This window comes from Aotus nancymaae, unplaced genomic scaffold, assembly GCF_030222135.1.
Source record: "Aotus nancymaae isolate 86718 unplaced genomic scaffold, 86718_ANA_hifiasm-v0.15.2.pri h1tg000115l, whole genome shotgun sequence".
Taxonomy (NCBI): domain Eukaryota; kingdom Metazoa; phylum Chordata; class Mammalia; order Primates; family Aotidae; genus Aotus; species Aotus nancymaae.
Window position 1 is genome coordinate 3,523,870 of NW_026988530.1, and position 17,783 is coordinate 3,541,652.

General features: G+C 38.4%; 1 pseudogene; it reads right to left on the reverse strand.

The window, feature by feature from the left end:
* Window positions 1-10,875: 10,875 nt before the first annotated feature.
* On the reverse strand, window positions 10,876-12,269 carry LOC105718847 (tRNA-splicing endonuclease subunit Sen2-like; annotated as a pseudogene).
* Window positions 12,270-17,783: the final 5,514 nt, after the last annotated feature.

Genomic DNA, 17,783 nt, shown 5'->3' on the forward strand with positions numbered 1-17,783 from the left:
TCTTGTAATAATGTAATTCCATACAATAAATAACACAGAGACATTCCAGATATCTAGATAATATTAAAAATTCTCTAATTTTGTTTATGTTTCTTATACTCTTGTTCTAAATAATGAAAGAAAAAACATTTTTGTTTAAATGACCTTTACATGTTGATAAAATCTCAAGACTTTTGGACGTTGAGGTTAGAGAGAAAAAAATAACCCTACATCACAGGAGTCTATATAAAGTCTATAATAAGGAAATTATGTAGCTGCATATAATTCAGAACATACAGGAAAAAAAAAAAACTTTTTGTCTCAATTGGTTAGTTGCTAAGGAAACAGGTTTGATTTATTTTTATCCTCCATCTCACCTATTTTGATGTTCTACAGTAAGTCATCAATTCTTTGTATTTTCAAAAGGCCACCTACCCCTCTGTAGACACAAAATATTAATTCATTCACCTCAGCTATTTGTGTATTTGGCAATGATATGGTATATTTAAGTTGGAATAAGCATTTGCATTGTAATGATTTCTGCTTTTTTCCTTCTTAATGTTGAATGATTTCCACTGCTTTTAAAGGGCACACAGCTCTAGCTATTTTCCTGACTTCTATGTCGGACTCATTCCACTCAGGGTTTGCAGGTCGGCAGTGTGCTTTATGTATTGAAATGATTTGCTTTACATATTTGGTGCTATGTTTTCCACAGACCTGAAGTTCTTGCGCTGCTGTTAACAACATGCCATGATTGTACAAAACTGAGAGAGACAGGAAGTGATTTGGAGACTGGCAACGTGCTGGAGTCATAGAATTTATTTACTTACATCCAGTATCAAACACTGGAAAGATGGAATTATGTATAACAGTTTCAGTAATTGGAAATGAAAACATGATACAATAAATATTCATAAATTATCAAAGAATTTTTAAAACTCAGGATGATGGCCTCCACTTGAAATGATAATTTTAATGTTTGAAATTGCCATTTGAAACACGCCGGGTTTACATCATTGAATCAGTTTTCATGGGTAATAGAATGTTAAGCAAGAGTTTTAGCTATTAGAGCAAATTTCACTGTGATAACTTTTATCAAAGATCTGTTGACTGGGTTGTATGGATCTATTTTTGGGCTCTCTACTCTCTTCCATTAATTTATTTTTCTGTCCTTTTGCCAATACCTCACTGTTTTGATTGCTGTAGCCTTACATTGTCTTTAGGTCAGGTAGAGTTAGCCCTTATGCATTTTATTCTTCTTCAATATTGTGTTGGCTTTTCTATGTAATTTGACATTCCATATAAACCTTAGAATCAGCTTGTCAATATTCACAAAATAACTTGTTGGGATTTTGATTTGGATTGTATTGAATGTATAGATTGAGTTGAGAAAAACTGACATCTTGACAATGTTGAATCTTCCTATCCATAAATATGGAATATATATCCATTTAAAAAATCTTCTTTGTTGTATTTTTAATTCAAATTTCAATTATTTTTTGCTGGCACATTGGGAAGCAATTTACTTTTACACATTAGCCATGCATTCTACAACCTTGCTACCACAGCTCATTAGTTCCAGAGTTAGTCTTCTTTATATTGATTTTGTAGCCATAGTGAATTGCTATGCAGATGTTAGCTATTATTATTTGTATAATTTTTAAATAGGGATAAAAATATGCCATGCAAATCTTTCAGTTGTGTAATGAAGATAAAAGGAGTCCATATTCAATTAGATAAATATTTACTTAATGTATACTTTATTAAAAGCAATATGCTAAGTGTTATTCAACAAAATAAAAATGTACTGAATTTCATTTAAAGTATTTTCAATACAGCAGAAAAGAAGAAACATACTGTTTGAGTTACCTGTCACTGCATGACAACTCATTTGAAACCTTAGTGACTTAAAACAACAATGACTTTTTTTTTTTTGCATTAGTTTGTGAATTCTTTTGCCACATGTATTGGCAGCTGTTGAATAAGCTGAACTGAAAGGTTCATAACACTTCTGTCATCTGTCTGGGGCGTGGTGACAACTCTAAGCCTGAGCACCTCATTTCTCCTCTAAAAAGAAGTCTCTTATTATAATTTTTGTACACCTTCCCAGTGGTTCCATATGGATGCTTTTTACCGAAGGATAACCTGGGCACTCTTTTTGTACATCAGCTGCATTCCAAAAAGAGAATTTCTTGAAAGGAAAAGCTCATCGTTCAAGAACCTACTAAGCATCTGCTTGATAATGATACATTAATAGGGCATTTACTAATGTCCCATTTTCAAATAGTAATATAGCCAACTCCAAGATCAATGTAGAAGAACACAAATACAACAAAAGATATGAAGATCATTAACATAACAGTTGGTCATATGCCTGTAACTACAATAAAAAAAACAATAAAGGACTATTGTTTTAGAGTGAGACTGACAGGGCGAGAGTGACTGTTTCTCAGTGAGGAGCAATGTAGACTCATGATGAATATGACATTTGAGATTGGTAAGATTTCAAATTATAGGTTTGATAAACAGCACTCCAAGCATAGGTAGCGTTTCCAGTGGAAACACTATACACAGAAGCATAGAAATGCAAGACGTCCTTGTGTGATAAGAATGCATTGCAGCCAGTGAGAAATAATAGTAAGAGTTAAGATCTGGAGGTAGGTTGGGCCATGTTTAGGAGTTTGGATTTTATAATATAATACTATTTGAGCAGTAGAGAAGCATGAGCATGCAAATGAATTAGCTGATTGCATGACATTAATTATTTGTTCAAAAATTGGAGGAAGAAAAATTCAAAGGTCAGTGAGACGAAGTAAGAGCTACTGTATATTGCCTACAATGCATCCCAACCTGATCAAAATTTGGCAAATCTGTTCTGGGAAAAAGAAGGTTCAAAACTTTCTGGGAGGCATGGATTGAGAGAGATGGAAAATCATGGGAGATGGGTCCGGGCTCCCGGTGACGTTCTTCAGCACCCACTCACAACACAGTTTAGGTACTGTTCCTCTTAACTTGCTTCTATCATGACTATGTGTATAAACGGAAGCCTATGCCCAGGGATTCATGAAGAAGAAATGACATTGTAATTTTTCTCAGGTAACAAAAGGAGGGGTAAGCTACATATTATGGTGAATTAGATCCATGTGTGGAAAAAAAGTTAACAAAAAGCAACTTTGTATATATTCTTTTTTTCCTTTAGTGGGAGGGAGAGACCTACAGAAAGAGAATGAAATTGCGGGGTACATATCCAAGGCTGTTTTTTCCCTAGGAAATATGGGAGTGGCTAGAGGAGGTGGAGCTGGATGCTCATGGAAGAAGAAAGGGTCACTGGCTTACCAGCCTGATTTCGCTCGAGATCCAAGGCTGAGGTATATATTTCAAGACAGCTACAAATCCAGTTCCTAGGTTTTAGTGAAGACAATTTAGAATAGCTGAACAAAACATCATAGAGGGTTTAAAGTTGAGCCAAGGCTAACTCTGTGAGGGAAGAAAAATCAAGAAGAGGACTGAGCTATGAACTTCAAGATGGTTAGAGAGGACACAGATTAGATATTGTTTCTGTTTTTCATAGGATGATTTCTTACTAGAGAAAGAATGTTACAGGTAAAAAAGACAGTTTAAGTATTTATATGTACCTACCCATTCTTCTGAAGAGAATTAATTCCCTGAAATGATTTGATTTGCTGAGTGTGGTGATGAGTGGAGATTTAGGAAGGTGAGAGAGGAAAAATGTCTCTGTTAAATAACTGGGTGGAAGGGACTGATTCCGCTGTTCAGGAGGAAAAGAGGAAAAGTCCTGACTGGGGAAAAGCCGGGAAAAGGAAGAGCAGAGAGAGAAGAGATGGAAAGAGAGTAGAGAAGATGATAAAGGAAAAGGAGAACTGCTTTATTTGGGAAAGAGAAGGAGATAGAAAAGTCACAATTGTCATAGCGTATATAATTATGAGAGGAGGCTGGGTGCAGTGGCTCACGCCTATAATCCCAGCACTTTGGGAGGCCAAAGCAGACAGACCACCTGAGGTCAGGAGTTCGAGATCTGCCTGGCCAACTTGGTGAAATCCCATTTCTACTAAAAATATAAAATGAGCTGGGCGTAGTGGCACACAACTAGTCTCAGAGGCTCATGAGGCTGAGGCAGGAAAATCTCTAGAACCTGGGAGACAAAGTTTGCAGTGAGCTGACATTGCACCACTGCACTCCAGCCTGGGCAACAGACCAAGACTCCACTTAAAAAAAAAAAAAAAAAAAAAAAAAAAAAAAAAAAAAAAAAAAACATTGTGAGAGGAAAAAAATATGCAGGTGGGGCATTTATAGAAATGATTTTGTATGACATGAATTAATTGTACCATTCTCTTCAACCTCCTCAAAATTTTTTTTTTATCAAATTACATTTGAATCAGTATTTTTATTCCTTTTATTTCTCTTTTATTTTAAATGTAGCCACACAAAAATCTGGTGGTTCAATGATAGCAGGATGCGAATGTGCTAATTTCATCTCACATCAGGGGAATCAATAGATTCTATTCCAGGCTTGGCATTGATAGTCAGAAAAAGATGAGTTATATCACAATTTAAACACACTTGGATACAAAAATATCTTAAGTGAAAAAAGGAGTCGATACATTTTAAGTAACAGAAAGCAAAAAACAAGAGGAAAGTAGGCCACATAACAAAATTAAAGAAACAGTATGATACATAAAAGTGCGTAAGTTACATAATTGAATTAAGACATATGTCAGTTATTTAAGCAAATCTAAATGTCAGAATCACTAGTAGAAAAGTAAAAACTCAGCTGGGCACAGTAGCTCATGCCTGTAATCCCAGGACTTTTGGAGGTCGAGATGGGTTGGGAGTTCGAGACCAGCCTGATCAACATGGAGAAACCCTGTCTCTACTAAAAATTAGCCAGACATGGTAGCACATGCCTGTAATCCCAGCTACTCAGGAAGCTGAGACAGGAGAATCGCTTGAACACAGGAGGCAGAGGTTTCAGTGAGTTGAGACGGCACCATTGCACTCCAGCCTGGGCAGCAAGGGCAAATCTCCATCTCAAAAAAATAAAATAAAATAAAATAAAATAAAATAAAAAGAAAATATAGGTAGAAACTCTGAGGTTTGACAAGAAAAATATAAAATAAAAATAAATAAATAAATTATGTTAAAATAGAATGGCTATATCCCTGTTACTCATTGTGAAAATCTGAAAAATAAAGAACTAGTAAAAGTATAACAAGATGCTCCTCTCCCTAAAGTCCAATAAAAAAATAAAATAAAATAAAATAAAAAAGTATAACAAGAAAATGTAAGCAAAACAACCCACAAAAGTCAAAATTTCTATACGAATATCAGAAAAAGGAAAATATTAATATCAGAGAGAAACATTTTCATTTAAAATAATTAAATGAGAAAAATCATGTAATAATAATCCACGTATTCTGTAACAATGATATAACATTCAGAACTTTTCACATGATTTTTTTTGCCTTAATAATTGAGCAAAAGAGTTATCAATCAAGACTTGTTTAAAGTGTAAGAATAAATTGATAGAAAACAAATAGCAATTTGAAAACTTAGCCTCAACTCAATTAGGTACAAAAATTACAAGTATAATCAATTTATAATTCTCTTTCTGGAAATCTTAGCCAATGTAATGGGAAATATTAAAAAGCAAAAGAAAAAAGGAAAAGCCTATAAGAAATTAAATACTACTCAATTCAGTTACTGGAAACCCATGACAATCCAGTAAACATTAGTAAACACCTTACAAATTGTATGATTGATTTAATAACAAACCAGAATTTTGAAATACATGTCAATAAGCATATCTGACATTTATAAGACAAATACTTACACAAAATATAAAAAGAATATTGGAGAACCATTTTCCTTATTAAAATGACCTTTAGAAAGACATGTATTTTCCAAAAAAATTTCCTCAATGTTTTTAAGTATAACAATATTTTCTAGAATTAAGTGATTTTAAAAACTGAACAAAATAATCTAAGGTACCTTTGGAAGACGATTTTAATTTTTTTTTAATGAAAGTATCATCGCTTAGAACCTACACCCTTAAAAATGACAGAGAATGAATATTTATTTTAAAAGATAAACAAAACCTATAACTATCGTGACGATCGAGAATAGCTTCATGTAGGTGGCCAGCAACTTGGGAAAAGCACTTGAAGTAGGCAGGTAAATGGGAGGAATATGAGGAAGATAACCCAAAAGTTACCCAAGAGAGAACTGCAAAGGTTACTGCAGGGGCTCTAGAGGTGTCTCAGGTTTAGATGTGGGAGACATGGAAGCAAGATGACAATGGCAGTGACTGGCCATCTGGAGCAGCCACTGCCGCAAAGGGCTGCAGTGGGGAGGTGTGAGCGGTGACAGCGGGCGTGGCTACAGGAACAGCAGTGGCGGCGATGGGACCCCTGTGCCCTGCATACCCAAGGCAGCCGGTTGCACCACCCTCACCTCAAACTGCCACTCCAGGCCCAGAGCCTCTGCCACTCTGGACCCTGGCCCCGCATCACCCCTTTCACTTGCTACTGCTGTGGGGCTGGCACAGGGAGGAGGCAGAGCTGGGCCCAGGGTGGTGTCACACTCCATGGAGCAAGCAGGAGCCAGGGACAAGCGGAGCACTCCTGGAGACCGTTGCCCTTGGGGGGTTGCCACGATGGGGCTGGGCTGAGCCACTGCCAGTGGGTGAGCAATAGGGTCAGACACAGAGGGTCATGCAGAGAAGGACCCAGGATGGACCTGGAGCTCCCACCTCGGGCTTCGAGGAGGCACAGCAGGGGCTACCTGCACGCTCCATGCAGCTGGTGGGAGCCCTGCCCTCCCAGGCACAGGAGCTGGCATCTCTGCAGTCTGCACCCTTGGGGGCCTGGGAAGTCCCCCTCTGCCCCCACAGTCTCAGGAGTGTCTGCTCTCACTGCCTGGTCTCTCCCTGCCCCTTGTGCCCTCTCTGATCTTGGTGTAAGTTGGGGTGCTGTCACAGCCCAGGTGGGTGTGTGCATGCTTAGGGCAGCATTGACACCCCCTGCTGCCTTGGCCCTCTCCTGACTTTGGGTGATGACAAGTGGTGGGGGTTGGGGGAGGGAAGGGAAGCTGAAGGTTGGGGGCTGAGGGTGGCTCAGCACTGGCCTGCAGGTACCCCTTGGTGCAAGCAGCCTGGGTGCCATGAACAGTGGCAGGAGGTCGACAGTCTCCTGGGTGGAAGGGAGTGGGTCCCGGTGAGGCCCCACCTTCAGACCAGGGAGGGCCTGAAGGCTGGGGGCTGGGCCACCAGTATCATGGCCTGGAGTGGGAACTTGCGGTGCCCTTTCTGGTCCCACCCATGGCCACCCATGGACGGCAGAGGAGCTACCCTCTCTGCTTGGAGCTGAACACTGGACTGGACACCCTGGCTGTGGAAGGGAGCTGCCCTATTCGGGTCTCTTCTGAGCTGTTCTATCACTCAAAAGATCTCCCTTTCATCTTGCTCAGCCTCCACTAGTCCGCATACCTCATTCTTCCCGGGCGCAGCACAAGAACTTGGGAGCTGTCTAATGGCGAGAGTAAAAGAACTGTAACCCAATCAGAGCTGAAACATGCTCCTTGCTCGCCACATTGCTGGTGAAGAGAAGGAGATAAAAGCTGCAGCCCTTCGAGGATCCCAGATCTGGGAGGTCCCCTAGCCAGAGTTGTGACTCACTCTTTGGGGCCCTGCGGTTCCCGGCATCTCTAAGCTTCCAGGCACCACCATGTTCCCAGGTGCCAGCTGGGGAAGCTGCTTGCAGTGCGCCTGCTCCAGCCACAGCCTCACAGACAGCCAGCACCCATGTCAGCACCTGGAGCTGCCACCCTGTGGCAGCAGCCGGCGTGTCTGACTGCATAGTGGCCGGACCCCATGCTTGCTCACACACCCCTCGCTATTCCACACCTGACTCACACTCTCCCTTGAAGGTGTGAGATCCAGGCTGCTAGCATGAGCCGAGTGCAGCTTGCCATGCCAAGTGGGTGGAACAAGCCCAGCAGGCCCGAGCAAAACTCAGGCAAAAGTGCCACCAGCCACAGATTTACAGCCAGAAAACAACACCCCTAAAGATCCCATAACAATGGAATCTGGAGCTGTAGGTGATTTGAGGTGAGAGTGTATTATAAACTCTCTCACTTTATGTCAATGCCATTAAGCAAGGCTTTCAACTGAAATTATTTTCCACTCTACCCTCCATAGATAGAGAGAGAGGAAAGCCTTAATCGTCTACTCTTTAACTGGAGACACTGAAGTCTAGGAAGCTGTTTTCCAGAAATTCCATGACACTCAGAGGAATGGGCACTCAATGCTTGGTGTTCAGATGGGCTGTTGGCTCACCCTTCCCCAAAAATGTATCATATCCCTCTTCACCATCACTAAAATGACTCAGACTTTACAGTTATAATAAGGGTAACTGTGTATTAAAATTTACAGTATAAATATCATGAAGAATCCCTCTCTCTCTCTCACACACACACAGTTGAAAGAGAAACAACAAACTGATTAATTAATTATAACAAAATAACACTGTGGATAGAACAAACAAAAATTTGTTAAGAAATGGGGTTGTTGCATTTCTTAAATGTTCAGAGAAACAATTGAATTCACATTTTAGATGCCTCTAATTCCATAATGAGTTAGTAGATTAAGCTGGAGACATTTGGAAAGCATGGCTAACATGTTGGGGAAATCATATAGGGGATGATCAAGGAACAGAATGGTGCCTTGGCGTCTCTGTCAATGAGATCATTTCTGGGCTGTGTGACTGTTAATTAACCCAGCATGACAGTTATAACAAGGGTGCCATCACGGATTGAGACTTTTTAGTTTTTATGGGAAAGAATTTCTTTTGGTAAAACAAGAAGGACCCTCCAAGGTCCTTTATTACATTTATAAATTGTTGTTAAAGGATCCGTTTCCATTTTATTAAAGATAAAGTCAGTCTCAAAATCACTATGTTAGTTAGGACCTAGAGCTAGCTACTGTAATGAAGAATGAAATAACATAATAAGCATTATCATGGAAGACATAGAAAAGTGAAAGAAGGTAAAAAAATATATACATCAATTTCCCCTCTGAGGGGCAATTACTACTCTCATTCTAGTTCATTTTCTTGTATTAATTTTTCTATGTAAGCACATTTGTATATTAACTAAAAATTATAAACATTATGTCTTTTATGTAAAAGGATTATACTATGCATAGAATTTTATATCATAGATTTTTCAATAAATCTTGAGCATATCTATGGCATTAACAGTTTTAGTAAAATTAATTTTGAAATCTATCTCATATTTCCTCCCTCATATAACTGCGTTTACTGAGCCATCTTCCCAGTGTTGGACACTTAAATTTCATCCAACTCTTCAGTATTATAATTAATGGTACAATTAATACTTCAGTTCATAAGTCATCATTTAAATTTGAGATTATTTTGCAGGATAGCTTCCTGGAAATACAATTATTGGTGTGAAAGATTTTATGATTCCTGATTTACATTACCAATTTGCTGTTCTGAAAGTTTGTAGCCGTTTACACACCCACCAGTGCCTAGCGTGCTATATATTCTCACAAATCATTAATTTAATAATATTTCAAGAATGTATTGATTGAAAACTAAAAGTGGCTCCCTTAATCTTTGGCTATTTTACATTTTCTAATCCTTCATGAGCCAACCTGAAAATTTATGTTTCTTCAGAAAATGATACAATTGTAGATGATCCTTCTGATTTTTTCCCCAATTAAACAAGGCTTTATTATGTTTCACCATTAAAAAAAAAAGGCTTTATTATGTTTTTCTAAATGTTAACTGCTTTCATTATGTCCCAAACATTATTTCACCACTCATTTTTATAATAAGTTCAGTGCAGATATGCTTCTCTAATATGGTACAATATTGTTGTTTTCTGTACATAAACATGCCTACCAATGAGTTCATTTGAGAATTAAATAATTAGGTAACTAAAGTTTTAAAGGCTTTGTGATACAGAAATCTTTGGTAGATATTAAAAGGATTTTTAAATGTCTTGAGCTATTGGTTAAAGTTCTTGAAGAAGCTGAGACACATAACTATTTTTTCTATTTAAAATAATGGAACATAGATCTTGTAACTGCTAAATATGCTAACACTCTTTTGAGAACAGCTTAGATATATAGGTAACAAGAGATGCTTGTGTACACAACTGCTTCATAAATTGTACTGTATAAATGTAAACTGCTACCATTTTCAGGTAAAATCAGAGAATAAATGTCCCTGTTGTTGGAAGAGGCCTCTTGGGACTCATTTAATCCAACCTCCCCAGTGACTGAATGAAGGCACAGAATGAGGCCAGAGGCACGAGGCTCCATATTAGAGAGTTAGAGGCCAATGCAAGGACAGAATCTGCACTCCCAGCACAGGGCTCTTTCTCCTCCCCTGTGTAATTTATCTGTAAAAACCTGATTGTGCCTGGGCATGGTGGCTCACGCCTGTAATCCCAGCACTTTGGGAAGCCTGAGGTCGGGAGTTCGAGACCAGCCTGACCAACATGGAGAAACCCTGTCTCTACTAAAAATACAAAATTAACCCGGTTTGGTGGCACATGCCTGTAATCCCAGCTACTCAGGAGACTGAGGCAGGAGAATCGCTTGAACCCGGGAAGTGAAGTTTGCAGTGAGTGGAGGTGGCGCCATTGCACTCCAGCCTGGGCAACAAGAATGAAACTCCATCTCAAAAACAAAACAGAACAACACAGCAACAACAAACACTGATCATTTTCTGGTGCTTGGAGTACCATGTCCTTTAAAATTCATACATGAATGAGCAAGTACAGTAAAAATAACTTTTTACCTAGCCCTCAATAAATAGTTGTTGGTGAAATTAGAAATTTGAGGTTGAATTGTTAAAGTTCATCTTGGTCACGCCTCTCTCCTGAAGAAACCCATCGACTCAGAATCACTTCCTGAACTTTAATTCTTTTCACGCATTCTGGTGACTCCATTTCCTTGTCAGTCATAGTAAAGGGTTTAATCAAACAGCACAGCATAAGTTCCTTAGAGACATTCACAGAAACTCTGCTGAAGGCAACTAGGAACTTCCAGCTGAGAGACTTGCAGAGACAGCCTTCAACATGGTCATCAGCTAGCTCAGTAATGACAGAATCACTTGCATGGTAAAATGGAGGGCCTTTTGAATACAGCAGTAAATCTGTATTGTACTTGAAACCCACTTTGGGCACTCCGCCGCTGATTCGAAAATAATGGTAGCCATGTAGGTGGTCCTGCACATGGGCTGAACTACAGTGAAGGCTTTCCAGAGCTTCATTATCTTTAAAAGCTCTTTCTCATAGTAAATACTTAAACATCCAAGAGCACAGACCGGGGAGAAGTCTCCTTCTTGGCTGAGTTGCAAATACTCAGATATCTTATGTGGCTTTCTTCTGCAGATTTGTCTGTTTCTTTGCACCAGTTTCTCATTTGGGGCATCCTCCCTCTCCCTCACAGCACACTTGGCTTCCTCCACCAGCATGTACTTGTGGTCAGGACCCTGTCCCCAGCATGCAGGAGACCAACATGCTGGCTGCTGTCCTCATGGTGAAGGCCACACGGGAGGACAAGACCAATGTGTCTGCAGCAACATTACTTGCGTCAGAGGTGAAGTATCCTCTCCCACACATTTCTCAAAGCCCTCTGTTGTTGGGTGGCACCCAGAGGCCTCCTGCAGGTGGCCTGACGTCTCACTGGGATCACCCATAACACCTGACTTTCCAGAGTCCCCGTTCATCACAGCAGGTCTCTCTCCCACTCTGTGCCCTCCATGTTGGAAACCATTCCAGAGTTAAGCTCATCATGCACTTGAGCTTCTTCATTCCTTTTCACAGGGGGCTGCTCAAGCGGTTTCATGTCATCCTTGAGGATTCTGCACACTGTAATCTCATCCTGCACCTGTGCACGCATTATCTCTGCCCCCACTCAACCCTAAGCTGATAGTTCGTTGAGTGATGATAGGCATGTTTGTCTTCGTATCTTTCCATTTGGCAATCAGTTGAGGATCTGAAATTGTGAAGCTTGGATGGCTTCTTGAAAGAACACCTTTTCCAAAAAAACTTTTCCCATAGAGCTGCTCAATGCCTTCTGCATTCCTCACAATCACATTGTTGTTCATCATTTCAGCACAGAATATCTTGAACTCTTTCTGAGGACTACGGTCCTGACCAAGAGGGCTTGGCAATGGAGACTCCTAAGTCTCATACACTCTTCTTTGCCTCTTTGGAGCATGGAAAACTGCTTCTTCCATTTTTCAGAGGAGCTGTTCTTTCTTGGCCCCACATGATCACTGCTGGATCCTTCTGTCTTTAACTGACACTGAATTTGTTCTCATTGTTGTTTTTATTAAGATGGATTAATGGACCAGGCACAGTGGCTCAGCCTGTAATCTCAGCACTGTGGGAGGCCGAGGCGGGCAGATCACCTGAGGTCAGGAGTTCGAGAACAGCCTGGCCAACATGAAGAAACCCCGTCTCTACTAAAAATACAAATTAGCCTGGCATGGTGGCACATGCCTGTATTCCCAGATACTCAGGAGGTTGAGGCAGAAGAACTGCTTAAACCCAAGAGGCGGACGTTGCAGTGAGCCAAGATCACACCATTGCACTCCAGCCTGAGCAACAAAAGCAAAACTCCTTCTCAAAAAAAAAGAAAGAAAGAAAGAAAGAAAAGATAATTAATGACTTAAATATAAAAAATGAAACCCAAACTGTAAGAAAATAAACTGAATATTTCTCTCACGGTTAGATGAGAAAGGAAATTATAAGTATAGATAGATAAAACAAACCACAAAGGAAAATCCATATACATGATTTAAAATTTTGTAAACTTAATTTTAAAAAAGTGACATTTAGGAAAAATATAGGTCACTGATATGGTTAAATAACAAAACATAAGCATAAGTGTGTAATGCATAATATGTGTCTATACATCCTTGCATTCAACCCAAAGCTAGGATGTATTCATCATTCTATTTGTCAATAGTTTCTTATTTTCTCACTTCTACTTTTATTTTTATTCCTTCTTTTTACTTTACTTAATCCTTCATATAATATTACATGCTATAAACATATTTTCCTTTTAGGTTGAGTAGACTGTTTATACTTATCATTCATTTTACACTTATCACCAAAAATTTTCCAAACACTTCGGTGGCAGCTATCACTTTCCTGAAGATGATAAAATGAATTAACAAGAAGCAAATGCAAATCAGTAGAGAACACAGGGAAAAAGGGAATTTTTTTCTCAGCCTGTTTTTGGCATACCTGCTTATCATTTTGATTGCATAGTGAAAGCATATATATGCAATCCTTGTAAGCTAGTAAAACTTTTTAATGTATTTTAAAATTAAATGTCACAATATTTTCTCATATTTCTGAAAGAGTAACATGATTTTGAAGTGTTTTGACCTATAGAAACCATTTTGAAAAATCAATATGTTGCCTATAAGGTATAGCTAATATTTGGCCTTGGTTTTCCAAGGTAATGTATTATTACCGTAATATGACGAGGTATGAGTTTCTGACAGCTATAATTGAATCTCTGGCTGTTCAATTCCAGACAAGGTGAGAAAAAAAATAAAAAACACAAGCACTTATGGAGCTTTTAAAATTGCTTTTTGAATTATTACTTTTTTGGCGACAATATTACATTGAGTAGTTCTATGACAAAATTTTGAGGGCCTGTTTAAAAATATTTAGCATTTTAAATTCTATACTAAAAAATTAAATTCCAGCTACAGTATTTTTCCATGCTTCTCTCCTTGATATACTACATTATTTAAGGTATTAATGAGAATTTAACACGTCAAATGTGAGACACATAGGTTATAACAGGACTGGACTTTTAAATAACATAATGATAGAATTGAGAGAGAGTTTGAAAATAATCAAATTCAACTTTTGGATAAAAAGGTTTAGTAGCCATTTCCTCCAACTCAGGGCAGCCTGGCGAGAAATGGCCTGATGAAGTCATCTAGCACACGTGCTTCCTGACGCTATTTTCTGTGGAAAGGTAGTGGACAATTCTAATCTTTAAGATGTTTTTTAGCAACTCAGATGATCTGTCTGAGTTGCTTATGGCAGACAAACTAGGCAAATACAGATTTAAGAGGCATGGTCCACTGGAAAATGTCATTTATATGAATATAAAATAGAGACGTTTCAAAATTAAAAGGGTTTTCATTGTGTAAATGATACCCTGAATCATTACACTTAGAGACCTCACATATTAAATCTGGGCCTCCATGTGTACTCTTACATCAAGGAAAGATGTAGGCATTTGCTTTAGCAATACCAGAGGTTTACATATTTGCCTATGTCTCACAGCCACCAGTACCCATCAAATTATCTGTAAAATATAGCATTGGGTAAGAGATGTGATTCAAGTAAGTCTGATTTTAAAATCTGCTTTCTGTGTCATTTTTAGGCCCTTTATTCACAATCGATAACAGAAACCCGGGGAGGTTAAGTAACTTTCCTGTGGATCCTCTGTTTGTGTAGCTGTGAATGAATCTCATTAAATGTGTGACCCTGAATAAGTTACTTAAACTTTCTATGCCTCAGTTTTCTTATCTGTTACTTGAAATTATTATAGTACATACCTCATAGATTACTGTCTAGATTAAATGAGCTAATTTATTTCAATGTAGTTAGAATATTTATTGGAACTATAGTAAGAAAGATGTGTTCATTTTATGATTTTTTTCTAGCATATTAGATTTGTATACTTTGGAACTTAAATTTTGGATTCCTGGCCCATCACTGTCTTTATATACTGTGTTTCATAAATTTCTCTATTTTTGGAAAAGAAAATGAGAATACTTTAAAATATTTTAAAATATTCCCTTAATTTTGAAAAACAAATACTTTAAAATATTCCCTTAATTTTGAAAAAAAAAAATAGAAATTCTCCTTTCTGAGATTGTACAACCAATGCTTTTGAATTTTTAGTGCATAGAAAAGGATTTTCAGATTCTATAATTTGGAATAGACTCATCACTCTATATTCAAATTCACTCTTGCTTCTGAATAAGTGCAATGGAAGTTTAATAATGGTGATGGAGGGACCATCTCTATTATAACTGATTTGTACATTTCAGTGTTTATATTATGTGGGTGAAATGTTTTTGGAGTGCTCTGTGTCTATGTATTAATCTTTGATTGTTTATTACATGACAGATGCTCTGCTAACTGTGTTCACGTAAACTCTTCTCACTGAATCATGATGATAACTCTAGGAGATGGATATTATGATTGTGCCTACTATGCAGAAGAGGAAATCAAGCAAGAAAACATTTAGTAGCTCCTCAACTTCTTCTGCCTAACTAGTGATTTTGACTGCTATTTATTTATTTATTGACAGAGTCTCATTCTGTTGCCTAGGATGGAATGCAGTGCAGTGGTGCAATCTTGGCTCACTGCAACCTCTGCCTCCCAGGTTCTAGCAATTATTCTGCTTCAGCTTCTTGAGTACCTGGGATTACAGGCACACACCACTACACCCAGCTAATTTTTTGTATTTTAGTAGAGATGGGGTTTCACTGAGTTGCCCAGGCTGGCCTCAAACTCCTGAGCTCAGGCAATCCACCGGCCTTGGCCTCCCAAAATGCTAGGATTACAGACATGAGCCACTGCACACAACCTTTAACTGCTATTTAAAGACCAGCGGTCTTATGCGGTCAAGTCTTATAATTCGTACTCAATGTACCATACAGGGCAAATAATGTCCTCTCTGAGCCTCAGTTCTTTCCTTTATAAAGTAGTGTTAAAATGAGATAATTAAAGTACTTAGTATAGTGCCTGATAAACAATTATAAACTAATAAACTAATTTAAAAAACAGTAGGTAGCCAGATAGACAGTGAATAACAAAATTAGGAGTCATTCCTGACCTATTAAAGGTCATTATTTTTGCAGAGTTTAAAGAAGCACTTACAAACATGGTAATATTTGATTAATTATTTATTCATTCTGATTGACTTTGTTTTAACTCTTGCTAAATGCAGTGCTTAAAAACAAAACCTCTTGCCATCAGAATGTCAATGATTTGCCTTTTCTCCTAAGAACTGAGAGGTGGTGTTGGGGACAGTTAGTGTGGATAAAAGTGGAAATGGAGAAAGGGGGCAGAACAATTTAAAAGACACTTCAGTTCATTTGTTTCCATTTAGTTTTACAGTAAAAGATAATTTCATTGAAAACTATAAAAATGCTGGGCACAATGACTCAAGCCTGTGATCCCAGCACTTTGGGAGGCCAAGCCAGTAGATCACCTGAGGTCAGGAGTTCCAGACAAGCCTGACCAACATGGATAAACCCTGTCTCTACTAAAAACACAAAATTAGCTGGGCGTGGTGGCACATGTCTGTAATCCCAGCTACTTGGGAGGCTGAGGCAGGAGAATCGCTTGAACTCAGGGGGTGAAGGATGTGGTGAGATGAGATCACGCCATTGCACTCCATCCTGGGCAACAAGAGTGAGTGAAACATCGTCTCAGAAACAAAAACAAAAGTCTATAAAAGAATATACTCTCACAAAATATGTCATTTTTATATATTTCACATGTATGGCTTTTGTTCATAAATTGGATATACAAAAGAAAACATGCCAGGATACAGTGGGTTTTTTTTTTTCTATTTTACTTTAAGTTCTGGGATACACGTGCAGAATGTGCAGGTTTGTTACTTAGGTATACATGTGCCATGATGGTTCGCTGCACCTATCAACCTGTCAACTAGGTTGTAAGCCCTGCATGAATTAGGTATTTGTCCTAATGCTCTCTCTCCTCTTCTTACCCTCCGCCCCTGACAGGCCCCGGTGTATGATGTTCCCCTCCCTGTGTCCATGTGTTCTCATTGTTCAACTCTCACTTATGAGTGAGAACACGTGTTGTTTGGTTTTCTATTCCTGTGTTAGTTTGCTGAGAATTATGGCTTCCAGCTTCATCCATGTCCCTGCAAAGGTCATGAACTCATCCTTTTTTTATGGCTACATAGTATTCAATGGTGTTTATGTGCCACATTTTCTTTATCCAGTCTATCATTGATGGGCATTTGGGTTGGTTCCAAGTCTTTGCTATTGTAAACAGTGCTGCAATAAACATACATGTACATTTGCCTTTATAGTAGAATGATTTATAATCTTTTGGGTATATACCAAGTAATGGGATTGCTGGGTTAAATAGTATTTCTGGTTCCAGATCCTTGAGGAATTGCCTTCGCTGTCTTCCCCAATGGTTGAACTAATTTACACTCCCACCAGCAGTGTAAACACAGCCTTGACAGCATCTGCTGTTTCCTGATTTTTTTAATAATCACCATTCTAACTGGAGTGAGATGGTATCTCACTATGGTTTTGATTTGCATTTCTTTAATGACCAGTGATGACGCACCTTTTTTCATATGTTGACTGCATACATGTCTTCTTTTGAGAAGTGTCTGTTCACATCCTTTGCCTACTTTTTGATGGGATTGTTTGTTTTTTCTCTTGTAAATTTGTTTAAGGTCCTTGTAGATTCTGGATATTTGACTTTTCTCCAATGCATAGATTGCAAAAATTTTCTCCTATTCCGTAGGTTGCCTGTTCACTCATGATAGTTTCTTTTGCTGTGCAGAAGCTCTTCAGTTTGATTAGATCTCATGTGTCAATTTTGGCTTTTGCTGCAATTGCTTTTGGTGTTTTAGTAATAAAACTTGCCCATGCCTATATCTTGAATGGTATTGTGTAGGTTTTCTTCTGAGGTTTTTATGATTTTTGGTTTTACATTTA